We start from the raw sequence: 8,917 nt of genomic DNA, 5'->3' as shown, positions 1-8,917 counted from the left end.
AAAACTCAATGTAAATGCTTTCACAAAACACAGCTTTTTTTGGAGAGAAGTATTTTCCACCTGAGCTGCCCCCCTGGAAATTTTACTGATTAATTTAGGAATGTGTCTGTTTGTGTCTCCTGATTTCAGAAACTTGCACCTCCAGCTATTTGCTTTCATTATCACTCTTCTCACTGCCACACTGCAAGTCTGTGTGCTGCTAAACCCACAGCCTTGGCACTGAAACCTTGAGATACAGTAAATCAAAATCCTTTTTACATTGATACATGTTCCGGATGAATCATGTGCAAGATTTTTAGCACTGTCGTACTTTGTGTTAGATGTGGACAAACGCTTAGGCATCCTTTACGCAAGGGCAGGGGGAAAAATTACACGTTTGAGTTTGTGTGATGCCAGCAGGGGCCAAATCTGGGATTTCTGTAGAGAGCTGGCATGCAAAACTGTGACTTCATAAAAAAGGAAGAGGCCGGTTCCTCCAGACCGTGACCCTGTATTTACAGGCTGCCTTTCTACCATCCCAGGTAAATTTGAATTGCACTTAAATAATGAAATGGCGTGGCAAGGCGTTGATTAGGGCACGCGTGGCACAGTGGCGCTGGTATGTCATCCAGACGCATCGGACCGCGCTGCCCACGGCGCCCCGAAATCCTTTGATTCCAGGATCCCCGATGGTTCTGGCTCCGGGAGCCGGACCCAGGCAGCACTAGAGGGCAGGCTAGACCAGAGCTACCCCCCAAGCCGGGACTAAAAGGATTCCGGTGCACAGCTCCGCTCCCAAATACGGCTGGAACCAGAATGAAAGCCTTGCATCTCACCGAAAGCCTTTAAGGGGAATCGAGGCGCTTCACAAGGATTATTTTGCTCTCGTTGGAGGGGCTTTATTTCAGAGCGGCTCTGCAAGGAAGCAGACGCGGGTTGCAGCGGGTCTGCAGCTCCCCTGGGGGGGTTTGCTCTTCCCTCCCCACCCCGGAGGGATGCAGAGAGCCTGTGATCCTCCATCCTCCTCCTTCACCCTCCCTGGACCTGTTCTGAACCACGGTCTTGCCTCTTAGATGGCTTGTAGAACAAGAAAACATCTTTCAATTGTTTGGGGGTGTGTGTGTGTGTGTATGTGTGTGCTTGTTTTTTAGCTATTAATGTCCCAATTCTGCAAGTTTTCCTAACTGCAAAGTTGTGTTTGCTTCTGGCTCACTCATGCACTGGGGCAGAATGAGCAAAAGAGAAGGATTTGGGGTGACCTCACTGGGGCCTTGCAGGGCCTGAAGGAGCTGCAGGAAACCTGGAGAGAGACAATTGCCAAGGGCTGGAGGGACAGGACACAGGGAATGGCTTCCCAGTGCCAGGGGGCAGGGCTGGATGGGAGATTGGGCAGGAATTGTTCCCTGGCAGGGTGGGCAGGCCCTGGCACAGGGTGCCCAGAGCAGCTGGGGCTGCCCCTGGATCCCTGGAGTGTCCAAGGCCAGGCTGGACATTGGGGCTGGGAGCAGCCTGGGACAGTGGGAGGTGTCCCTGCCCATGGCAGGGGTGGGATGGGATGGGCTTTAAGGTGCCTTCCAACTCAAACCATTCCATAATCCAGTGATTCTGTGGTTCAGTTTGCTGGGATGCAGAGCTGAGCCCTCCAACCCCTGCCCTGCAGGGAATCACTCCCAGTCTTGCAGAACCCAAACTGCAGTGACCCGTCCTGGTGTCACTCCTGATCTTGGACTGTGATTTCTTTCTTCCTCACACAGTCAGTGACTCCGAGCTGAGCAGGGGGAAACAGCCTGGCCTGGTGGCATGGAGCCACTGACTGAGGCAAAATACTGCTGTGAATAAATTACCCCTGGAGCAGTTCACAGAGGAGCCACAGAGCTGGGAGGGAAGTGGATGTATGAGTTTTTCTGTTCTCTCTCTTGCATTTCATTTTCACCCCTTATCACTTTCTGTTCAGATTAACCACCCACCCCAAATTGTCAAGGAAACTGTAGGCCTGGTGATATGCTTTAAGTGTACTTTTAAAAAATATATCCTAACTGTGAAGGAGATGTCTTTTTATCTGTTCCTCAGTCAAGATGCATTATTTCTTTATAGTGTGTTTCACTCTGTCCAGCTTGAAAGTGCCTTTAATTTAAGAGCTTATTCCAGCATTTTTGAGGCCAACTCTGTCCCTGGTATTACATAAATTGTTGAAACTCTCTGATTCTTGGTCAGAGTAAAAGTGATCTGCATTAAGATCACAGCTTCAAGGTATATTTCCTGTTTTCTTATGATGAATTCTTCCCAGAATTTCCCACTGCTGCTCAGCCTATCTTGGCTATCAGCTCCCCTTTTACTTTCTAAAACCAAACTGGAATAGTTGGCCTGGATAGCTAACAAAATCAACAAATTTTCATAAGGCTACCAGGGACACATAATTTGAAGAGTACATTGCTTGGCATTGTCTTTTCTGACACAGCAGTGGTGGACACAATGAGATGAATTATCAGTGTCTGCTCTTATTTTAGTTCTTGAGACTTTGCGGGTAGAACAAATCCTGAGTTCCCAGGATAAACAGGAATTTAGCTGAGCACCAGCCAAATAAAACCTCCCTTAACACCTTAGGATTGTGCCCTGACTGAACAAACATCCTGGAGGGAGTTTTCTGAAGCTTTCTGCCTTTTCTTGACCTCGTGTCATGGGAACTGGAGGAGGTTTGATATTGATTTTTGGGGGAATGGGTTTGTTCTGGTGCTGACTTCTCAGTGCACCATAGCAAGGGTTTCTACTGTGACATCCTGAGCTGGTGGCTAACCTGAGCTGAGGTGTGCCTTCAGAGGAGTGGTTAGAGATCAGGGAAGAAGCTTTTCTTGCTAAGGAGAGATCAAAAGCGTCAAAAAGTTCCACTTTTCCTTGTAAAATTTGCCTACTCCCAGCAGTTTCCTGCTGTGTGTGCTCCACGAGGTGTTGGGGATGGAAGTGAGAGTGCAACAGCAGATGAAAAATGGGGAGCACACACTGAAAACCATTGGAGATGGTGGATGGATCCCCATGGCTTTTGAGGGACTGAAGTGTCCAGGGAAGGGAACGGAGCTGGGGAGGGGCTGGAGCCCCAGGAGCGGCTGAGGGAGCTGGGAAAGGGGCTCAGCCTGGAGCAGAGGAGGCTCAGGGGGGCCCTTGTGGCTCTGCACAAGTCCCTGACAGGAGGGGGCAGCCGGGGGGGTCGGGCTCTGCTGGCAGGGAACAGGGACAGGAGGAGAGGGAACGGCCTCAGGCTGGGCCAGGGCAGGCTCAGCGCAGACAGCAGGAAGGGCTGAAGGGGCTGTCAAGCATTGAAATGGGAAGTGATGGAATCACTGTCCCTGGAAGTGTCCAAGAAGGGTGTGGATGTGGCACGTGGGGACATGGGTCAGTGGTGGGGGAATGGTTGGGCCAGATGATCTCAGAGGGCTTTTCCAACCTAAAATAACTCTGCGATTGTGTGAACCCGGCCTCAAGGGCCAAGAGCAGGACCCTCACTCACTTGGCCCCTGCCAGACTCCCGGCTGAGGATGAATTAAAGAAGAGAACATGATCAGAGTGCCTTTATTTCCCGCCTTGCACAGCTCCATGGAGTGCCAGAGAGGTTTTTTGGAAGCCAGCTGCCTCCTGGCTCTGAAGGAATTCATACCATATTGTCTTGAAATCCTGCATGAACACAGCTAATCTGTGAGATTTCACAGAGTAGATGGTGGTGCTTCCTTCTGTTACTGTCCAGGCCTTCTGAAATTCCTCTGCAGAGCCCCACACTCCAATTTAAAGGCATTATTCCCTGCAAAGAACAAGTTTCAGCAAAACATTTCAGCATGAACTTTACATCTTTTATGAGGTTTCACATCATCTTTGGGTTGCTGAATTGCAACTTAGATTATTTTTACTGTAGCATTCATTCCATGGATCATTAGAGAATTTATGTCCTCCGTGCTATACTAAACAAGCCTCTTACTAGAAATTATATATTATTTTTATTTATTTATTATTTATTATTTATTATTTATATATTATTTATTATATAGTATTTATATATCATAAACTAGATCAGTAGTGTATATTGTATAATACATTATGTGTCATGCAAATTCACAATAAATAATGCATAATATATTATCTACAATATAAAATATATAGTACATAGTAGTATTGCATAGTGTGTAATATGCAGTAGCATATCTAGGACTCCAATTATTTCAATGTAATACATAAATTTTTATATTATATCTTGCATTTTACATGCTATGTGTTACATATTAATTAGTAATATACAACTACTATTAAAGCATAATACTATGTATTTATATACTGTATGCAATATTGATAGCTATTATATTTCTATATTAATTATTATTTATTTTACATGTCATTTGCAATGTATCATTTTATATAGAGTAGTGCATAACATTTAGCATAAAATACATAGTTTATACCATCGTATATAATTTATATACTCTCTTTATATAATATTAGCAGTGCAGTATAAATCATGTTACCTGCTTTTTACACCTGCATTTGACATTTTTAACTTGTCTTTTAGTATTTTTTCCTTCAGGTTAGTTTTCCAAATATCGTCCGGTTGAGTGCATGAGAAGCTTTGATTAAATCCCAGCTTTTGCACATTTAGAGCTTTGGTCCAATATTCTTCCTCTTGCAGGAAGGAGGTGCAAGAGCAATGAGGGAATAAAAGTGTGAATGAGGTTGTGGTGAATGACTCTGGTGGGCTTTAGTCACTGTACAGTTATTCAGTTTCCTGTGGTTTCCTTGGTTGCTTTTTGTTTGTTTGTTTGTTTGTTTGTGGGCTTTTTTGCTTGGTTGATCTGAATGAAAACTTCTTCAGAATGGAAGAACAGCTCGAATCCATGAAATCAAAAATAATGTGCACAAGTTATGTGGGAATTACATTCACAGCAACCTGTTTTCCTATTGAGAACCTGATTTCTCTATTAATGAAGTCAAGATTATGTGTTTGAAGTAAAAACTCGTCTTGAAGTCATTCTAGAGGCCTTTCAATCCCATCCCTTAAAACCTGTATTTATGTAAATCCACATTACACAGCCCATTCCTACTCTGCATGCTCTGTTCTTGTACATGTCTGTACAGCAAAAGCAGGTAATGCTCCTGCTATTTAATTGTAAGTTTGATCCTCGTTCTCAGAAACGAGCCTGAACTATGTAACTGGACGATTTGTTGCACGTTGGGTAAATGGAATATAATCCTGTATAAATATTTTAAAAGTTCTCCGTATTTATAGGGACAATTCCCTGGGGGGAGCACAGTCTCTCAGGGCGGGAGTTAATTCAAAGCCAGAGCAGCTGACTTTTCCTGTCCCCCCACACTGCTGAAATGTTGATTGATTCAGGAGCTGCTCGGGAAAGTGATGGCGTTGACGTTAAAAAAATATAAAATTACTCGCCCTCGGTAAAATACACAGAGAAGGGAACCCCACAGTAAGGTCTAATCCTGGCTGAGATGTCACACAGGAGATGATTGCTGAGGAGGGAAGTGTGCCTGAAGGTTTTTGGGCAGATTTGTGCTGTTTATCCTCGCTCTGAGCGTGCTAGAGCTTGTCAGGCAGGAGGGAACGCACGCGAGACCTCCTGCTCAAGGTGGAGCCTGTTTGTGAGGTGAAGTCACCATCCCGTGGAACTTCCAGGGGATGCTCTGCACTTTGGGAGGGCCATGCTCTGAAAAACAGCTGAAAACCACCAGGAGAGTGATTTAACCAACAAGAACTGCAATTGAGTGGAGCCTTTTCTACCCACGACTTGGTCAATATCAACACAATTTGCACACTTTCTATTTAACACCACAGCAGTGCCCCAGACCTCTCCGTGGTGACATCATAGAGGAGCAGAAATGCAAATATCTTGGGGAAAATTCAGATTTAATCTTCCCAAGCCACACTTTCACTGTCAAGAAGAAGTTAGTGTTAACAAAAAAACACCTTAGTGTGCTGAAGACCCCTGGCTGCACTCTATAATAAAAGATGTTCTTTCATAAAAACAATACCATTTTTTTTAAAAAATAAAATGTTAAGCTTTATTTATAATGACCTACTACAATGAAACATTAATAATTTTTTGCCATAATTTTAAGCCAAAAATATGTGTGGAAATTTAAAAGGATTAGAATGATGTGCCACTTTTAATATTGAATCACATTTTACAATTTAGGTTTTGGAGGAAATGCAAAAACACTTAAAAAAATATTATTTTGCAGCAGAAGGACAGCAAATACCTTTCATTTTTTCCACGAGAAAAAGGCAAATGCAAACCTTGCCTTCCACAGGTGCTGCTGTGGGCAGTACTATTCGTAAGGCTTGGCTCTTTCGTGTGTTGTTGTCCCTGGGCAGGAAAATGAACAATAATCATCTTTACCTCATGCAAACTGTAGCATCTTTTAATTCTCTTACTTATTTTTGCAGTGTTTTAGGATTCTGCCTGGAAGTACCTCTGCTTCTCAAAAAGGTGTATAAAGAACATCAGAAGAAATCCCGCCTACATTTTTAACATTTCACTGGTTTTGTAGTGATTCTGTTTTTAAATTTTAAGCATTTAAGTCTTGAACACAGGACTGGGAGGCTCTCCTGGTAAAATGGGTGAGTCTTTGTTGATTTCCTGACTGCAGGGCTTACCCAAGGTGGGATCACCACTGTGTGCTTGGAACTGTGGAAACGCTTTTTGACCTGTTAAATCCAGTGCCAGAAATCCCTTTTGCTTCCATGGCGCCAAGGTGGTCCTTGTCTGGGAACTAGAGACCTCACCACCCTTTTTGGTGGGCCAGGAAACCTCTGCAGTGACCCTTGCATGGTGTAAAGGCTCCTATCAAGGACTCAAAATAAAACAAAACCCAAGGATGGGGCCCATGCAACAGTCCAAGTCCCTTTGTCTCTTCTCTAGCACTCCTTGCAGACCCCTCCATTTCTAATTGGAGTCTGTGAAATGAAAAATTCATTATTATTATTATTATTAATTATTATCTCTCCATGGTGTTTCTGGGCAGAGGCAAAGGCTGTTGAATGTCACTGCTGGTATCACACATTCAGACATATCGACACTGACTTTACTGAATGTTGGGTAACTCCTCTCCCTGCAGTTTATTTTTCGTTTGGTTGTGGGGTTTGGGTTTCTATTTTATTTAAATTATATAATATAAAATATGAATTTTATTTATTTATTTATTTATTTATTTATTTTTAATAGTCTCAGACTAGAACTCCCTGCATCTTTTATCTCCTCTTTTGGAAATACCTTCACAGTAGGAGACTCCCAAGCTCAGTGCCTGCAGTGTTCTCAGCATGTCAAGGTTTTCAACATGTCTTATATTTTAATCCTGGATAGTTCTGCTGAGTGAGAAGAGTCACAGGTGGGCATGTGCTGTCTTTTGTATGCTGGAGATCCAGGGCTTCTAAAAGTGGAGGGGAAAAAATTCAGAGTGAAAGAAACAGAATATTTATCTATTTTCCTTGCAAAGTGCCCCTTGCTTCTCCTGATATATTTCAGAGGAAGCAGAATGACTCTACTGCATCTATGGGTTTGGTGTGGCAGTTTCCATCTGAATGAACTTTTCTAGGTAGGAGATACAAATAAATCATGCTGTTAACCCAGCCCGTCCCTCTCTTCTTCTGGCAAGAAGTCTTTTGTTGACTGAGATAAATTTACATTTGCAGCAGGTTTGTGTGGAGAGTTAATATTAACAGCTGCAGTCAGAAAAAAAGGGGCAAAGAGCTTGGATATGTAAGTTAACTGGCTACCTCAGCTATTTTATTGGCTCTGCCCTGCAAATGTTGTCTCAGCTATAACCTGAAGGCATCACACCCACCAGTTAAAGCACCCCCACTGTATTCCATCTGTCCATGTACATGGTGTTCCTTGGGAATTTCTTTGAGAGGCAGTGAAGAACTGGTCAACTCCACATTTCAAGGAGTTTGATCCATGTTCTCCTGCATAATACAAACATTTGATCCATTTGCAGGGTTCCAAAAGCAATCCAGTTGATCTTTTCACTCCTCTTTTTCAGACAATTTGTGCTGTATCCCATTTGTGGTATTGTGAAGTTTTAGAAGAATGGGTTATTGAAACTCTTGAAACTGTTTTTTAATCACATTCTGTCAGCAGATTGCCTATTTCAGTAGGCTTCTGCACATTTCAGTTCCATCATTGTTCCCAGAGCTCAAGTGGAAAAAAGCCAGGGATGGCTGCAAAACATAAAAGGAAAATATGAACAAAATAATCATCCTAAGCCAAGTATTGGTGGGAAATGCTATGCATAATGGGGTAAGCCCACGTTCCTACAATAAAACCATCACATGATAGAGGATAAAGAAGAGTCGCAAATAATGGTGGGAAAGCCTTCTGTAAAGAACTTCAAGAACAAATGTAATTACCAAAGGCGTTGTTAATTGTGGGGAAAGGCACTTTGACCAGCCTTCCCCATGGTCTAGAATGTTTACCAATGGTGCACTCGCAACTCGCCAAGCCAGTGGAAACCAAGGGCTGTAAAAATGTCAGCAGAGGGAGGGAGGAGCCTCTGTGGGTGCCTCCAAGGGCATTTTGGCAGTGCTGAACAATCCTGTTAATTCACCCAAGCCTGATTCATCTTGTGCCTGGAGCAGTATGTGATGTGGCCTTGCCAGTCTGCACTGCCAACCCTTACCATTTATATAAAATATACCTACAATGTACCTTTTTTGTGCCTAAAGCGGCCCCTCTACAGTGCCACGGCTCCAGCTGGTGTTCCCTCCCTGTTCCCAGCAGCATAATCCATGTGGTTTAGTGGAAGGTGGCAGGAGTTGGAACGAGAGGAGCTTTAGGGTCCCTTCCAACCCAACCCAACCCAACCCAACCCAACCCAATCCAACCCAATCCAAACCACTCCTATTCTATTCTATTCTATTCTATTCTATTCTATTCTATTCTATTCTATT

At 43.5% G+C, this 8,917-nt stretch overlaps 1 long non-coding RNA gene across 1 annotated transcript in view; it reads left to right on the top strand.

The window, feature by feature from the left end:
* Positions 1 to 368: 368 nt before the first annotated feature.
* LOC121662161 overlaps positions 369 to 8,917 on the top strand; it is an 11,359-nt gene continuing 2,810 nt past the window's right edge. The window contains exons 1-2 of the long non-coding RNA XR_006015220.1: positions 369 to 521; positions 6,416 to 6,458. This is a non-coding gene — a long non-coding RNA (uncharacterized LOC121662161). The remainder of the gene's footprint in view (positions 522 to 6,415; positions 6,459 to 8,917) is intronic.

This window comes from Corvus kubaryi, unplaced genomic scaffold (assembly GCF_017639235.1).
Source record: "Corvus kubaryi isolate FWS band 111438036 unplaced genomic scaffold, C.kubaryi_AGA036_p1.0 37236, whole genome shotgun sequence".
Lineage (NCBI taxonomy): Eukaryota > Metazoa > Chordata > Aves > Passeriformes > Corvidae > Corvus > Corvus kubaryi.
This window is presented reverse-complemented; position numbering and strand designations above follow the sequence as displayed.